The sequence below is a fragment of the Fistularia commersonii genome, chromosome 19 (assembly GCF_037954325.1).
Source record: "Fistularia commersonii isolate RoL2024-O1a breed Wild chromosome 19, RoL_Fcom_v1.0, whole genome shotgun sequence".
Lineage (NCBI taxonomy): Eukaryota > Metazoa > Chordata > Actinopteri > Syngnathiformes > Fistulariidae > Fistularia > Fistularia commersonii.
The window spans coordinates 2,249,486-2,267,500 of record NC_141302.1 but is presented as its reverse complement, the minus strand read 5'-3'; the positions used below and the strand labels follow the sequence as shown (position 1 = coordinate 2,267,500).

Here is an 18,015-nt window from a genome sequence, read left to right as displayed (position 1 = left end):
TGGAGGAGCAGCTTTACTCTGTCGCTAAAAGAAGTTTAGCCATAAAGTGTAGCATAACATTTAGCAACACATCATAGCATTAAGTGTGTAGCCAGTAAGCTACGTTAAACTGTTAAGCACCAAATTAATAACTCATCTTAGTCCGATTTCTGCAAATTAAATACACTTCATGAAATCAGTTCATCCTCCTAAATTGTTTGTTATTATTTTTTTACAAGTTACTTAAGTCATACTACAGAACACCACATGATTTATCATTATTATTATTATTCTAAATAAGATTTCTTACACATTACTTGTTATTTCTGAAGTCCATTTCTTATTCAAAAATATGTCACAAAACCGAAGGGCTGCAACAGATTGATAGCAAATTTGTACAGTAAATTAAAGTTGTTAGCAAAATTAAACTTGTAAGTCCAGGTATGACTAACTCATTTTATTTTATTTAAATGTCTTTAATAACCAGGTTATTTCTTAAAATTCTATTTTATTATTTTTTTATTTTATTTTTACACATTATTTCTGAAGAATGTTTTTGATTTAAAATTACGTAAAGTGTAGCATAGCGTGCTAGTTACATTTAGCAACCCATTGTGTGTAGCGAGTTAGCTAAGTTAAAGATAGAGCACTAAATGAAAAACTCCACTTCATTCGATCTTCAAGATAATAAATTGATAAATAAATGTAATAAAACCAGGTAAAATCAAAAGTTTATTTCTTTACGTCCTCTTATTATTTATCTTTTTTTTTTTTTTTTTCACACATGACTTGTTATTTCTGAAGTGCATTCCATCTTTAAAAATATGTCACAAAACCGGAAATTTGTACAGCAAATTCCTGTTATTAGCAAATATTAAGTTATTAAACCTGTAAGTCCAGGTACGACTGCAACTCATTTTATTTTATTTAGATGTCTGTTTTTTAAGTGTGTAGCGAGTAAAAGCGCGTGTAGCGTCTTTGTCCGATTTTCAAGGAAACCAACTGATTTCGTCCATCAATCTTCCCTTCGGTCTTCCTCCTGACCTCCTGCATAAAATGTAATCATGTGTAATAACAACCTAATAACAATTTAATTTGATCTTCATTTCCTTCATGAATCCATAAATCTTTAATTCGATATAAAAGCAAACTGAGTTAAGAAACCGAGTCACGCTTCGGCTGTATTAACGTGCACCTGCTTCCGCCTTGTCGCAAAATGAAAATCAGTTTTTTTTTGAGACCTGAATAACGTCACTCTTCGCTCGGCGTCCGAGTTTTTGTCCGAATCCGTCTCATCATCTTTACACTGCGGCTCCGAGCGGCTTTATAATTACATTTATAATTACATTTAATTATAATTACATTATAAAGCTCCGAGCAGCTTGGGAAAATAAATTATAAATATTTAATTGACGTATATTTCATTTGTGTTAATTCCTTTTTTTAACTTTTAGTTCTAAGTTGGAGGATTATTGTGATCTTGAAATATTAAATAAAATTATATTAATTATTTTGTTTATTATTATTTTTTTATTATTATTATTTTTTATTTCTTACTTTTTTTTTGCCGCTCAAAATAACGACACACTCGTGGAAGCCGTTAAAGTCCCGATTTGCAGATGCTGTGCGCAGAAGTTCAGGAGCAGAAGTCCCATAAACCAGGTAAAATAAATATTTATGAAGATATTTTGCAAATATTTATTTTTTATTGTTTACTGACACAGTGATTTTTTCCCGATTAATTTTTAAAATTCCGGTCAAGGCTCCGCTACACGCTCTGAAAGCCCGAAGCTCAAAATGAGTTCATTACATAAATAAAATGTAATTTTCTCCGTACTACTTTGTGAATTTCAGACGCAACACACTTCACACTTGTTTAAACAAAGTGTAAAGGTAATAAAAAGCAATACATACAGCGGTACCTTTATTTTAGACGTCAAAAAGTAATCGCGGCTCCCGGTGTTTTCTTTTCCGAGTAAACCGGGTCCAAATGGCTCTTTGGGTGTTAAAGGTTACCGACCCCTGGTTTAGCGGAAGCAAAGGCCTCCATTTTCTGCCTCCTCACTATCGGAGCAGGAGACAAAAAGGGACGTCTGGACGGCGGCGGTCGGCCGGGCAGCGTAAACAAGAGGATAAAGTAGGGCACTGAGCATTGAGGTCACCTATATTCGGAGCCGGGGCTGAAGGCTAAAGTGCTAAAAGGTTAAACTTGTGGCATCTGGGGCCGGCGAACAGATGCATGACGGGAGCAGACCAGACGGGAGGGTGGACCGATTCCCCTCCTCGGGGCGCAGGCTGAAAATCCGACCGCCATACGGGCGCTTTCTACCGCTCTGCAGGATCAGCCCGGCAACCGGGCGAATGAGAGGGGGCCGGTGTTGCCATGGAAACGTCCCGACATCGGAGGAGCCTCGCGAGTGTTTACACCGACCCATCGGGAAGGTCGCTTTCTCAACGTTTCTGAAGGGTAGCTTTTATTAGCGGCGCAGCAGACTTGTACACTTCACTGTAGAGAAGCAAGGAAAAAGGGGATGCGGTGATGTTTTCCCTTCGGTCCAATCGTCTCGGAGGTCGGGGAAGTCGCCGCCAACCGATCGGGCGATCGGACGAAACCCCCGTCGATATCCGGTTCGCTTCGTCCGATAAAAAGGCTTCCGAGAGGACGTTCATCAAAAGGCACTCAGATGAACGTCCCTCAGGGACGAGTCAAACGGCAACTGGCAGAAAGCTCATTAGTAGTGACGAAGCGGACGGTAAACAAATATTAATCCGCGATTCCAACAGGAAGCCGCACAGCTGCTTCATCGCCCTCTCCTGCTAAATGCGCCGCTGTCGTTTAAATAATAACGTCGTGATTACCTCCGCCCGCCGACACCCATGCCGATTCACCCGGAACAAGCAGGGAAGTCGGCGGATAATGAGTTTCGAGCACTTTGCCCTTCCACTCTTACGGACATTTGCCTGCTGTTTCCATGGCGACCAAAGAGCCGCCCGACCCGTCCGGGAGCCTGTTTACGCCGACGGCGACTTCGGGTTCGCGGCACAACTGGTCACTAACAGGAAGGAAATTTAAGTCCAGCTTTCTAAAGAGCAGTAAAAGAAGGGAAAGGGAGCAACTCATTTGGAACGTACCATTACGGAAAAGGACAGGTGAGGACCTCCAATCCAGAGTCCTGTTTGACGTCTGAAAACGTCCAACACGGTATCCCTGAGGATGCCGCTGTCAGTTACGCCGCCCTCAAACAGCCGAGAGGCTCCGCCTCCTCTGTTTCTCGCCGTCCAAAATCAAGACTTTTTGTGACGTAAAGTGGCACCTTAAGATACGAGTCACCTTATATACCGATTGTTTAAGACATGAAGCGCGATTCGAGCTATTTGTATCTTTGAAAAAATGTCATGATACGAATACGAGAGCAAGAAAATCAAAAGTCGAAATTTGCAACCGGAATACGTTTCATGTCGCCGCCGCACATGTGACCGGTATCGCATGTGGATATAATCACTGGATGGAAGGAATTTTGGGGTCAATTCATTTAAGATACGAAAAAAAATCAACATAGGAACCCACGTCTGGAAACAATTAAATACTTGATACACTTGATAGCCTTAACTTTGGCACTTTATATTTTATTGTATTTCTTATTCTCCCTCTTTCCTACTATTATCTATTATTGTTATTCCTTCGGGATAAATAAAGTTGTTCTTATCTTATCTCATCTTAAATGCGTTTCATTGTGATATAAGACCCTCTAGAAGCAACTCCCATCATACACAAGCCTCAAAGTGTCGAATAAATACGGTATAAGTTGGACACAAACAGTACGGGAAGTAAAGTCGTGTACGACTCCGACCTACTGGAGAGGAAAATCCTCCGAAAGTTGTGTTTGCACGGCTGCAAGTACCTGAAGTTTCCCCAGAATGCAGTACCGTAGCACCACAAGGCTGCCAAATTCCCCTCCAGGTCTTGATACTGACGGAAAACTCGCTTTATATGGAATAAATACTGACTCAATGTAGAGGATGTTGACTGAAACCGACTAAATGCCGAGTACGTATCGATACCGAAGGAATACGGACGCAGTACAGTGGACCGTCGCTACTTTGTGGTTCGGCTTTTGGCGCCATGGAACAACCATATTCTAGTCCAGGGGTCGGCAACCCGCCGCTCTTCCATCTTTACACTGCAGCTTATAAATATTTAATTGAAGTATATTTCGTTTTTATTAATTCCTTTTTTAAAGTTTTAGTTCTAAGTTGGTAGAGTATTATGATCTTGAAATATTAAATAAAATTATATTAATTATTTTGTTTATTATTATTTTTTAATGTTATTATTTATTATATTTTTATTTTTATTTCTTAATATATTTTTTTGCCGCTCAAAATAACGTCACACTGGCGGAAGCCGGTATACCCGCCGGCCGGTAAAGTCCCGATTTGCAGATGCTGCGCGCAGAAGTTCAGGAGCAGAAGTCCCATAAACCAGGTAAAATAAATATTTATGAAGATATTTTGCAAATATTTATTTTTTATTGTTTACTGACACAGTGATTTTTTCCCGATTTATTTTTAAAATTCAGGTCAAGGCTCCGCTACACGCTCTGAAAGCCCGAAGCTCAAAATGAGTTCATTACATAAATAAAATTTAATTTTCTCCGTAATACTTTGTGAATTTCAGAAGCAACACACTACACACTTGTTTATACAAAGTGTAAAGGTAATAAAAAGCAATTTATACAGCGGTACCTTAATTTTAGACGTCAAAAAGTAATCACGGCTCCCAGTGTTTTCCTTTCCGAGGAATCCGGGTCCAAATGGCTCTTTGGGTGTTAAAGGTCGCCGACCCCTGGACTAAACCAAGAGGAAAAATAAAGTAAAACGAAACTCGAATTCATCAACAGCTTCATAGTCTGCCATTCGGATCCGTGGACAGACGAGGAAGAGAAACGACAAGAAGAGGAAGTAATCGAAGAGACCGGTCTCACACTCGAAAAAAAAGGAAAAAAAATGACACAAAATTGTCACTCGGTCGACGGTTTATAAAACCATTTTAACCGGAAAAAAAGCAAAAGAACTCCCGCGAAAAGTGAGGTTCGACTGTACGCGACTTGATGACTGATTTTCTGATGACAGTAAACCCTTGTTTTTCGCAGGGGTTACGTTCCAAAAACACTGGACGCCTCACGTGCACCAGGACATCCCAGAAAAGATCCATCTGCCTCACATTCATTATTAACAATACGATTGAGAAAACTCCGAGCATACAAGTCTGGTCCCATGGAGAAGCAGGTACATTTCTAACAATAAGTTAAAATGCTATTTACAGACCCGGAAGCCACATTGCTGCCATCTGCTGCAAGTCACATGGTGTTGTGCCATGTTGCTAACATTGACTAAAACAGTGCAGCATCTAGCAGGCAATTCATTTCTATTTAAAAAAAAAGGTAGTTTATGATTTTTATGTATACAGTAAACCCTTGTTTTTAACGGGGGTTACGTTCCAAAAAGAATAGGCAAAATCCGTGAAGTAGAAACCTTAATTTTTTTTTACAATTATTATACAATAAAATACTCTATTATACATTGAAAAGAAAGAACAAACCATTTTACAGGCTCAATCATTTGTTTCACAAATGAAAGTACTGTACTTTAGAAACGTTTTTTTCAACAAATAACGTCTGTACTGTTACTGTCAAATAATAGTTTTAATCACCAATGTGAACAGAAGGCTTCAAATTGCGGAGATTAGCTCCGCCCACCGCGACCCGAGTAATTTGATTAAACGGGAGAAAATTAAAAATGATTATGAAAAAAATTGCGGACAGTTGCAACCCTTTTTTCATCCTTATTAAAACTTATCGCTGCTGTCGTCCTTATGTTTTTTTCTTCCTTCTTTATGGAACGAACGGAGGATTCACTAATTCCGTAATGCCGACCTCCAGCCGCATAGCTTTTACCTTCCCTTAGCATGTCCAGAAGTTTAACTTAATCTGCCATAGATAGCATCTTCCGCTGCCTTTTGGGCCCTTTTGTCGCTCCAGAGCGTTTTGTCAACATTATGGGTTTTAGAGAAACTCAAAATCGCAAGAGAATTTGCACGTACGTCATGTAAATTCGGCAAGCTGTTTTACGTACGTGTACATATCAAACTGCAACGTTATTGACGCACAGGTAGAGAAGAAGCGGAGGGACTTTTTAGCCAATCAGAATGCAGAACACAATGCAGCATACAAATCCGCGAAGTAGCGAAACCGTGAAAAGTAAACCGCGTTATAGCGAGGGATCACTGTATATGAAAATAAACTAAAATACTTGTCTGCGTGTCCAAAAGGAAGCAGCGACCGGAAGAGTTGAAACGGACCGGGAACTCAGACGGCGCTACTGAGCGCGTGCAGCGGCTGACCTTCATGGGTAAGATGGTACGTCTGGGCCTTTGTCTTGGAGGTTACGGAGATAAACGGCACTTTTCATGGAGACCAGCCTTTCCAAGGACCAACCTTCATCCACCCATCGGGCAGGAAGAAAGAAGAAGAAGAAAAGGACGAAATGTTTTTTTTGAATTCTTCATGCGTTCATTCATTATCCGTCCTCGTGGAAACCGTGGATCACGTGGAAATCTCACAACGGGGATTCAGGTCGGCCCGACGTCATGATGGACAAGCTGGACTCCAGAAAGGAGTCCAAAGGATCAATAATTGACCGATCCATTCCCTCTCGTCGGCCTCAACGTAGGCCTGGCTTCCCTGGCTAGCATGTGGCTAGCAGCTCGCTGTTTACTTTCTGACACAAACACAGCTGATTATGTAACCGTGAGCTCCTTCTTTCTCGCTCTCACACACTTGGACGCCTTCTGGTTCCCCCGGGTTCCTGGCTCGCGTGGAGAACATCTCAAGCCCTCAAAGGAAGCGGCGATCCGACCTGACGAACATGAATGGAGCTGCGGCGGCGGCGGCGGCGGCGGCGGCGGCGGCGGCGGCTCGCGGGCTATAAATAGGGTGTTGTGAGGAGCCGCTCGGACCGGCGGGAACAGACGGGGCCATTGTGCCGCTCGGCTCGTCTCGATCTCGAACCCCGGCGTAAAAATACCCCCGGCGCTGGAACTGCCGGAGCCTGATGTAAATCCCGTACACCTACGCCACGTAGAATCCACAGCGGCTGACCCAGATGCCGACGCTCTCGCGTACAAACAGGAACTCGGAGCTAACGCTAATGCTAACTCTGAGGTTTTTCGTGCTTTTTCTTTTCTTAAAAAGACGTCTAAATAAAATAAACTGAGTTAGTCATATTGTTACGGGTTTGATAATTCATTTTTGCGAATAGCTTTAATTTGCCGTACCAAAAATCTGTCGCGGTCCCTCGGATTTGTGATGCTTTTTTAAATAAGAAGTGAGCTACAGAAGATGAAATAAGATAAGAACAACTTTATTAATCCCGAAGGAAATTGTTGTGCCAGAGTTACAGAAAATATAACAGTAATAAATATTAAAAAGAAAAGGCAGAATTAGAAATAAAATAAACTATAAACTATAAAGTGTCTCAGTGAAACTATAAAGTGTCTTAGTAAACAATGCTATTAAAATGTAATGCTAAAAAATAATAACATATAATAAACTGATTTAATGACATTTATTTATGGTGCCATCTGGTAATCTATTGCTTAATTTAGCTTAATTGTTACACACTTTATTATTGTTATGTTTTACTTGAAACTCTGGCACAACAATTTCCTTCGGGATAAACAAAGTTGTTCTTATTCTTATTCTTATTCTTATTCTTCTTATTCTTAATGCTGCAATGGGTTGCTAAACGTAACTAGCATGCTATGCTGCGCTTTATGTACTTTTAAATAGGAAATGTGCTTCAGAAATAACAAATAATGTCTGAAAAAGAGTATTGAGTATTAAAGAGGATGCAGAGAAATAACCTGGTTTTATTACATTTATTTATGAATGTATTATTTTGACGATCGCATAAAAAGTTTTTCATTTGATGTTCTATTGCTTAACTTAGCTTACTGGCTACACACTGAATTCTACGATTGGTTGCTAAATGTAACTTGGATGCTACACTTGATGTATTTTTAAATAAGAAATGTACTTAAAAAAACAAGTAATGTGTAAAAAATAATAATAAATAATAAAATAGAACTTAAAAAAATAACCTGGTTATTACAGATATCTAAGTAAAATAAAATGAGAAAGTCATACCTGGACTTACAGGATTAAAGTTGCTAACACCTTTAATTTACTGAACAAATTTGCTATCAATCTGTTGCAGCCCTTCGGTTTTGTGACATATTTTCAAATAAGAAATGCACTTCAGAAATAACAAGTAATGTGTAAGAAATCTTATTTAGAATAATAATAATAATAAATCATTTGGTGCTCTATCGTTTGACTTAGCTTACCGGCTACACACCTAATGCTACGCCGTCACTGCACCGAATACCCGTAAACGTATCTCAACTGAAAACATCCTAATCTTTTTGGAGAACCCAGACAGGAGAACACGGTCCGTCCCATCGTGCACGTGAAAGATAAAATGATCGATGGACGGACGGATCAATACGGGCCCCTCCGAGGCCGATCCAGCTGAATAATTGAAGGGTGGATTTAATGTAGCGGACTCGTCCGCGAATCCCGTCGTCCCCGGCGATCGGCACTGATGGATGGACAAACACGCCGGGAGTGAATGTTAATATTAGTAGAGTCAACAGCCGAACACACACACACACACACACACACACACACACACACTTCCTGCTGTACGACACCCGGCCTTGGATTCCGGACGTTTTTCACAAATAAAGCAAACAGGGGAAAAATGTGTCGCGAGGATGGAAAACAAATAACAAAAAAAAAAGAGAAGCGTTGAGGTGCAGGGAGGTAAAAAATCTGGGTTTCCATTTTTTTTTCCAAATTTTCTTGCAAACTTGTTTAAAAAAAGGAAAGAAAACAGTAATATAGATTAAAATCAAGCTTTCCAAACCCTCGAATTGTTGATTTGAATAGTATTTTAATTAGTGTCGGACAGAAAATAACTAGCGGCAGAGAGGTTTCTATTTATTTATTTTAAATAAAAAATTTTCATGCTTTTTTTTGGACAAAAAAAATAAAATTGACAGTGGAGAGGTTTCTATTTTATGAAAAGAAATAAAAAAATGCAATTTTCATGCTCTGGTTGGACAGAAAAATGAATAAAACTGGCGTTTGAGAGGTTTCTATTTTATTATAAAAATTTTAAAAAGGCAATTTTCATGCTATATTTGGACAAAAAAAATAAAACTAGCAGTGAAGAGGTTTATATTTTTTGTATAAAAAAAATGAAAAACTGCAACAATTTTCATACTCTATTTGGAAAAAAAATAAAACTGTTCCTATTTATTTATTATAAATAAAATTTTAAAAAAAGCCACCAATTCAATGCTCTATTCGGACAAAAAAAAAAAAAAAAAAAAAAAACTGTGGAGAGGTTTCTATTTTATCATTATAAATTAAAAGATGCCAGCAATTTTCATACTATATTTGGGAAAAAAAAAATACAACTAGCGGTGGAGAGGTTTCTATTTTATGTATAAAAAAAATGTAAAAAATGGCAACAATTTTCATGCTCTATTTTGACGAAAAATATATAAAACCTGAGGTTTCTATTTAATTAATAAAAAAATATATAAAATGGCGATTTTCATGCCCTATTTGGACAAAAAACAATAAAAGTGGGGGTAGAGAGGTTCTAATTTTATCATTATAAATAAAAAAAAAATGGTAACAATTTTCATGCTCTATTTGGACAAAAAATAAATAAATAAAACTGCCAGTGCAGTGGATGGGTTTCTATTTCATCATGAGAAATTAAAAAAAAAAGCAAAAATTTTAATGCTCTATTTGGACAAAAAACAAAACAAAACTAGCCGTAGATAGGTTTCTATTTTATTAATAAAAAAATCTAAAAAAAATGGCAACAATTTTCATGCTCTATTTTGACGAAAAATATATAAAACCTGAGGTTTCTATTTAATTAATAAAAAAATATATATAAAATGGCGATTTTCATGCCCTATTTGGACAAAAAACAATGAAAGTGGGGGTAGAGAGGTTCTAATTTTATCATTATAAATTAAAAAAAAATGCAAACATTTTAATGCTCTATTTGGACAAAAAACAAAACAAAACTAGCCCTAGAGAGTTTTCTATTTTATTAATAAAAAAATCTAAAAAAGGCAACAATTTTCATAATCTATTTTGACGAAAAATATATAAAACCTGAGGTTTCTATTTAATTAATAAAAAAAATATATAAAATGGCGATTTTCATGCCCTATTTGGACAAAAAACAATGAAAGTGGGGGTAGAGAGGTTCTAATTTTATCATTATAAATTAAAAAAAAATGGTAACAATTTTCATGCTCTATTTGGACAAAAAAATAATAATAAGACCAGCAGTACAGTGGAGAGGTTTCTATTTCATCATGAGAAATAAAAAAAAAAAAAATGCAAAAATTTTAACGCTCTATTTGGACAAAAAACAAAACTAGCAGCAGAGGTTTCTATTTTATTAATAAAAAAATCTAAAAAAAATGGCAACAATTTTCAAGCTCTACTTTGACCGTGAAATTAAAAGCACTAATAACGGCGACTCTTCCGTCTGCGTCAATCCATTTCGGACAGCTGTGTTAAAACGCAGGACTTACAATAACACTTGGCCTAGTTTCCGCACTTCTGAGTCATTTCTGATTAATCCTCCAGAGGCAGGAATCAGGGAGGACCGGAGCGCCGCTGGATTTTTCAGTGCAGAGAAATACCTCTTTTTTTTTTTTTTTTTAAATAACGGGAGGAAGGTGTGTGTGTGTGTGTGTGTGTGTGTCGACGGGTTACGATCCCGTGGCGACGGGAGATTCTCCACGGCGGCGCTCCGACCCGCCGAGGCGAAGGTCAAACTGTCAGGGAGGATCTGGACGAGGATGGTACGACCCGCCTCTAATGAGGTCGGGTTGGTCGATAGTCCAGTGAAGGGCACACACACACACACACACACACACACACACACACACACACATATTGAGCACCAAGCCATGAAACTGTGTTACGTGTGTTTATATATTTTCAATAAAACAGTTGCGTGCAAGTCCAACCACTTTAGTTCCTCAGTAAAGTAAATCTATAATAATAATCATAATAATAAATAAAATTTAATAAATTCCGCAAAGAAAACAGCATTAGAATAATGGATGAACCTATATTCTTTTTATAAATCCACATGGAAAAAAATTTAGGAAGCTTTAAAAAAAAATTGCACATTTAAATGAAAATAAGCATTAGTTTGTTTGCATGAAAACCTGGAAGAAAATAATTCAAATGAGAAATTGCAAATAAAATTTTGTCTTTGAGATTAAATCAAGCTGGCGAATAAAGAATTTTTCCAGCCATGGTGTTATATTAACACTCAAATAAGCATTAGGTATACTCAAATGAATCCATAAATTATGATAACTCTACATGAAAAATAAAAATAAAACAATCAGGAGAAAAAAAAAAGCATCAAAAAATAGCTTAAATTAGATTAAATCAAGCTGAAAATACAGGAATTTTTCCATGAATGATGTCGTATTAATCCTCAAAAAAAAAACAGCATTAGGTATCCTAAAATGAATCCATAAATTATTATAAATCCACATGGAAAAAAAATTTAAATTATGCAAAAAACACAAAAAATTGCTTAAATTAGATTAAATCAAACTGAGAATATAGGGTTTTTTCATGAATGGTGTCATATTAACACTCAAAAAAAACATTAGGTATCCTAAAATGAATCCTTTAATTGTTATAAATCCACATAGAAAAAAATTAAAAATGATGAAAAAAAACCACAAAAAATAGCTTAAATTAGATTAAATCCAACTGAGAATATAGTTTTTTTTTTCCACGAATGGTGTCATATTAATACTCAAAAAAATTCAACATTAAGGATTGTAAAATGAATCCATAAATTATTATAAATCCACATGGAAAAAAATAAAAAACGAGGAAAAAAAAACAAAAAAAAAAACACAAAAATTGCTTAAATCAAACTGGGAATAAGGCATTTTTCCAACGATAGCGTAATATTAATTCTCATATATTGATACTCGACTGAACCGACCCCCTCCTCCCTCTACGTGACGCGTTGACCTCCCGGGATTATTTATCTGGCCCGACTGCAGCCCGTCGGGGATGTTGTTTCAGAACGAGGAGCAACTGTTCCAACCCAAGGGTGTATTTATGGCAGGACGCATATACATGTCACGGTTCCAGCTTCTCCAAACCAGCGCTTCTACACAACCTTATCCTCACCGCCGACGTTCACGCCAGCAGAGGCGGAGCCGGTTTCCATACGAATTTCCATTTCCCCCGACTCGTCCGTTATTGTGCAAAACGACGATTCCCGCCGTCGACTTCCTGTCGTGGCGTTTCACGCATTGGTTACCACGAGCTAACCCTTGCAAAAAAAAAAAAAAAAAAAAAAAAAAAAAAAAAAGCAAGCTGGAAACAAAAGTCGACAGAGAGTTTTTTCGGGAGGAAACCGGTAGAAAAGAAAGATGCATTTAAAAGAAAAATATCCTACATAAGTTAAGGGTTCATCGCTAGTGCCGCGCCCGCTAGGCGTTATTAGCAGTGAGGAACTAGCGGATGAAGCTAGGAAACCCTCAAATCATACAAAATGATTGTAATAACCTAATATAAATTGAAATGCTTGTATTCAGATTAAAAACTTATTTGAACCCCCGCGCCATGAAACATTTTCATGCATAAAACCGGTCCCGGGTACAAATAAGATGTTCTAAAGTACTGAAAGGTGTCTCTCGGACAGGCTCCGCCCCCCTGACCTACTTCTAGCAGCTAATTTACGGTGCCGTCAGGACATGCCGGGGCGTTTCAGCAGCTCTGGCCACGTCGACCCTTCCCTTCCTCACAGTTTCCAGCTTCTCTTAAAAAAAGAAAAATATGAAAAAGTTCTTTCCAGGTAAACCACTTGAAAGATGTGCATTTGGCGCCGAATCACCAGCACGGGTTCCAGATATTTAATCTCAACATGGAAGAAGCAGAGGAAACAGATGATGATTGAAAGGAGCTTCCGGTTTTACTCCGCAACAGCGCCCCCTACAGGCGGGACGCGGAACTACAACAACAACAACAACAACAACAACAACGGCAACTCGCGGCTGCTTGGACACGAACTTGAACGAGCGCGATGTGAACACGCCGTCCGCTTCGGAGGCGACCTTCCAGTATCAAACACGTTCCCGCGGCTCGAAATGTAACGAATCGCATCTGAAACGGCTGTTTACTGGGTTTGCAGAAATCGTGTGTGTGTTCGTGTGTGTGTTCGTGTGTGTGTGTGTGTTACAACTTCACTCATGATGACAGTGAGGAGCTTTTCACTGTCCTCCCACATAGATATGATGAGGCAGTGAATTGCCATCACCCAAAAAAGGTAAACAGAGCATTTAGCAGTTATTGATGAAAAGCCCACAGAGTGACTGGGAATATGGGTGACCTCCGATTTAAAGCTTCCGAGTTGTCTGTAAAACGTCGCGTTACAAAACAGATCCCCGCCACGGGAGTTGAGGGGGATTAATCTGCGTCAGATTACACGCCGCAAGCTAACCAGAAGCTTGAAATGTGTGGACGTGACAGGTGAGCGTCATTAAAAGCGCCGCGCTATTTATACCCCATCCCACGGGATCGCGCCGCGCCGGCGTCAAGATGCGGCGCGAGGTCGACGCGCAGCTCCGCTAATCAGATTAAAGAACATATCGGAGAAAATTCAGAGGAGCTATTCGCGACGCTCTGCGCGTCCCGTGACTCAGATTTCCTGCCGCCGGAACAGATCGGCGGCGCAGAATCCCCCCGGGAACCAACTCCTCCACGCAAACGCAAGATGTGCGGACACTTCGGGGATAAAGTCGAGATTTAACCAGTGGCGGGTGACATAAAAAACTGGAAATCCATCATGATTCTGCTCTTGAAGAGCTGGTCACAAAATCCAATTGGGGAATTATTTTCCCCAGGAAGGAGAGGAGTTGAATTCCACACAGGCTACGTCGACCTGAGAACATTAGCTTGTCTAAACAGCCGGGAGTTCAGGGGATTAAAGTGTGTCGTGGAGGAAGTGGACTCAAGAGATGCGACGACGAAGGCGTGGATTTTCACGTGTCCTTGAAAGCACCGCTGGTTTGTCCACTGTGGGAAGACTCGAGTCAAGACCTGCAGTTACGTCTTCTGACCACAGGTGTCGCCAAAGAGCAAAACACCGAAACGCTGGAAAACTCTGGAGGTTCTTGTGGAAATTTTTTCCACTCTAATCATTTTAAGTGAAGTGCACTATGGGAAAAACAGTCTGGAAAAAATTGAATATAAATAAAGCACCGACGTGGAGCTTATAATTTATGTTTGCAGAGGGATAAAAAAAAAAAAAAAAATCTGGAGGATTATCTAAAGCAAACATCACAGGTTGAAGGAAAAAGCACGGTGAACTTGGATGATAAGGACAACGAGCACGTTGGTTCTGCTCCTGGTCACTCTAGCTTTGAATACGGGTGTGGAAATAAAGTTGAATGAAAATAAAAATTGAGAAAAAAAATTAAGGTGTGGAATCAAATTTGAAAAATACTGGGTTGGAATTAAATTTGAAAAAAAATAAAAATGAAAATATATGGGTGTGGAATTACTTAAAAAAAATACATCTGTGGAATAAAATTTGAAAAAAAATAAATTGAAAAAATACAGATGTGGAATTAAATTTGAAAAAAATAAAAATGAAAAATGCAGGTGTGGAATTAAATTTGAAATGAATAAATGAATAATACTAGGTTGGAATTAAATTTGAAAAAAAAAAAATATATATACAGTTGTATAATCAAATTTGAAAAAAAATAAATGGGAAAAATACGGTTGTGGAATTAAATTTGAAAAATATAAAAAATAAGAAAACAAATACAGGTTGGGGAATAAAATTTGAAAATAAAAAAAGAAATAAATGAAAATACAGCCGTGGAATTAAGTTTGAAAAAAAAAAAAAATGAAAAAACATGGGTGTGGAATTAATTTAAAAAGATACGGCTGTGGAATTAAATTTGAAAAAAAAAACAATGAAAAAATAAAGGTGTGGAATTAAATTTGAAAAAAAATAAAAATGAAAAATATAGGTGTGGAATTAAATTTGAAATAAATAAAAATACTGGGTAGGAATTAAATTTGAAAATATATATATATATATATATATAAAGTTGTATAATCAAATTTGACAAAAAATAAAAAATGGTTAAAAAAATACGGTTGTAGAATTAAATTTAAAAAATATAAAAAATAAGAAAAAAAAATACGTATTGGGGAATAAAATTTGAAAATAAATAAATAAATAAATAAAAATACAGCCGTGAAATTAAATTTGAAAAAATCGAAATTGAAAAAATATGGGTGTGGAATTTCTTTTAAAAAATACAGCTGTGGAATTAAATTTGAAAAAAATAAAAATGAAAAAAATACAGGTGTGGAAATTGAATTTGACAAAGAAATAACAATCAAAAATATAGGGGTGTGGAATTAATTCTAAAAAAAAATACAGCTGTGGAATTAAATTTGAAAAAAATACAAATGAAAAAAATACAGGTGTGGAATTAAATTTGACAAAGAAATAACAATTAAAAAAAATATGAGTGTGGAATTAAATTTGAAAAAAAATGAAAATAAAAACAAGGGAGAGTCTAACTGTCCGGATTCATCGCCAAACGCGTGGAGACGTCGAGGCCTCCTGGTCTGGTCAACTTTGTCAACACAGTGGATAGAAGCCACGCAGCTGCCACAAGAATATCCAGTAACACACACACACACACACACACACCTCAAACCACTCATAGTGTGTGTGTGTGTGTTCTGTACGTCTCCACACATTCTGTACATTCTACAACGGCTGCTGAAAACACTCTCTTTGCACGTGGCCGCGCTTGCACGCGCACACATCGACGCATATGTAAACACACACACACACACACACACGGTAAGCGCATTCCCCGTCCGCGACCTGGGCTCGGCTTCAGTCGGAGAGGCCGCCGAGTCTCCGAATGCGGCATGACTCACAGATGAGAACTTACGTGCACGTACGTGCATGCGTGCACAACCAGGGGTGTTGCTTGTGAGCGCCCATGAGCGTGTGTGTGTGCGTGTGTGTGTGTGTGTGTGTGTCTGCCAGAGAGTCCTCAGTCTGGCACAACACACTCGCAGCCGAACCAGACTTGGCGTTGAAACAGTCCTTCAGACGAAATGCTGTTTTTTTTCGGGGGGCGGGAAGGAAAGGAGGGGGGTCTCTGCGGTTCCAGGCACCGCAGCCTGGAACCACTGAAGGAACACAAAAAGAGACACACCTCCATTTGACATTGAAACACAATGTGTGTGTGTGTGTGTGTGTGTGTGTGTGTGTTCAGCGCGCCGGACTGCCCCCTTCCATCGCCTCCATCTTCCCCTCACAGCACGCAGACAAAAGCAAAACCCAAAAGTTTGGTGTGTTTTTTTTTGTTAAAGAGCACAAAAGGAGTGGATGAGGTGGAGGAAGGGTGTGTGTGTGTGTGTGTGTGTGTGTGTGTGTGGTGACTAATATGATCCAAGTTCAGGGATGTCAATACTGGCCTACATGGGAGTCTGCAGGAGCTGTCATACAAGGGTCCGCTGTGGAAGGTGTGTGTGTGTGTGTGTGTGTGTGTGAGGGGAGGACAAAGACCTCACACACATGTGCGCGTCACAAACACGCACGCACACGCACGAGGAAGCGAAAACTCAAAATTTCTTGCATCCCTGCCTGTTATTTTTGCACCACAAACACCGAGTTACACTATTTTTCTGCGTGTTTCGGCTTCCGTGGGGGTGGGGGGGGGACTTTGTTTGGATGGTCCAGCGCTACGTGGGGGTGGAAGGGGTGTGTGTGTGTGTGTGTGTGTGTGTGTGTGTGTGTGCAGAGGAGGGGGTCATGTTGCATCCCGACACATTTGTTTCCCCGTCTCGTTGCAAGGATCGATAAGAAACAACCACCCACTTTATTTGATCCGATTTTTTTTTTTTTTTAAATAACACAACCCTGCAAAATTGGAAAATAAACGCACTCACCTCTTCACTCCGCGGATGAAAAGGAGAAAGATCTTCCCGCGGAAAAAAAAAGCGGACGTGCACTTCTTCCGATGCGTTTCTACGGTAAAGACAATAAACAAAAAAAAAAAGTGCGGTGAGTAACGTCGTCCACTTGCGTAACCCTGCCCTCTTTCCGACACGTCCTTCCAGTCTTCCCGCTGACCTTCCGTTATTTCACTCTCCTCCGCCTCCGTGTTTTCCGCGTCTTCCTCTCCCGATGTGTTTTCCCTCCTCCTCCTCTTCTTTTTCTTCTTCTTCTTCTTCTTTCTTTCTCCTGCAGGAGTGCAATCCTGCAATCCTGCAGGGGGCGGTCAATCAAAACAGCACGGCGGACTTCGGGTATTTTCCCAAAAAATAAGGGGGGGTTGAAAGTTCAATACCGGTGCGTTCTCGGGAAATACCGGCGCGGGGAAGATGCTGTATCCACGCACGGATTTCTCACCCGTGACACGTCGGTTGTTTTCGTTTTGTAACGACGAGGAGGACCCACGGTGGGGAAAACGGACGAGAAGTCCCGTTCCGAACACCCCCGTCTCCGCGGGGGAGTTGGTACAGTCCGGCTCATTGTTGGGCTCGCCGCACGCGCCAGTGAGGAGAGAAGGTTTCCCGCGCTGCGCTCGAGCCGGCAGGTGAACACCTGGAACAGATTTTATATTTACTTTTTATTACTTTTAAAATGACTATTTATGGTGTTTATCTAAAGGGGCGAAGGGATGTTGAATAAATAATTGGGACTTTTTTAAAGATAAGATAAGATAAGATAAGATAAGATCTGGAGCAGATTTTATTTTTACTTTTTATTACTTTTAAAATGACTATTTATGATGTTTATTTAAAGGGGCGAAGGGATGTTAAATAAAATAATTGGGACTTTTTTAAA

At 39.1% G+C, this 18,015-nt stretch overlaps 1 protein-coding gene across 1 annotated transcript in view; it reads right to left on the bottom strand.

Annotated features, from left to right (window-relative positions):
- Window positions 1–17,429, bottom strand: part of ndrg2 (NDRG family member 2) — a 30,102-nt gene extending 12,673 nt beyond the window's left edge. The window contains exons 1-2 of the mRNA XM_086165638.1: window positions 17,299–17,429; window positions 17,115–17,193 (exon numbers count right to left, since the gene is read on the bottom strand). The gene's annotated coding sequence lies outside the window, so the exon portion shown is untranslated. The remainder of the gene's footprint in view (window positions 1–17,114; window positions 17,194–17,298) is intronic.
- Window positions 17,430–18,015: the final 586 nt, after the last annotated feature.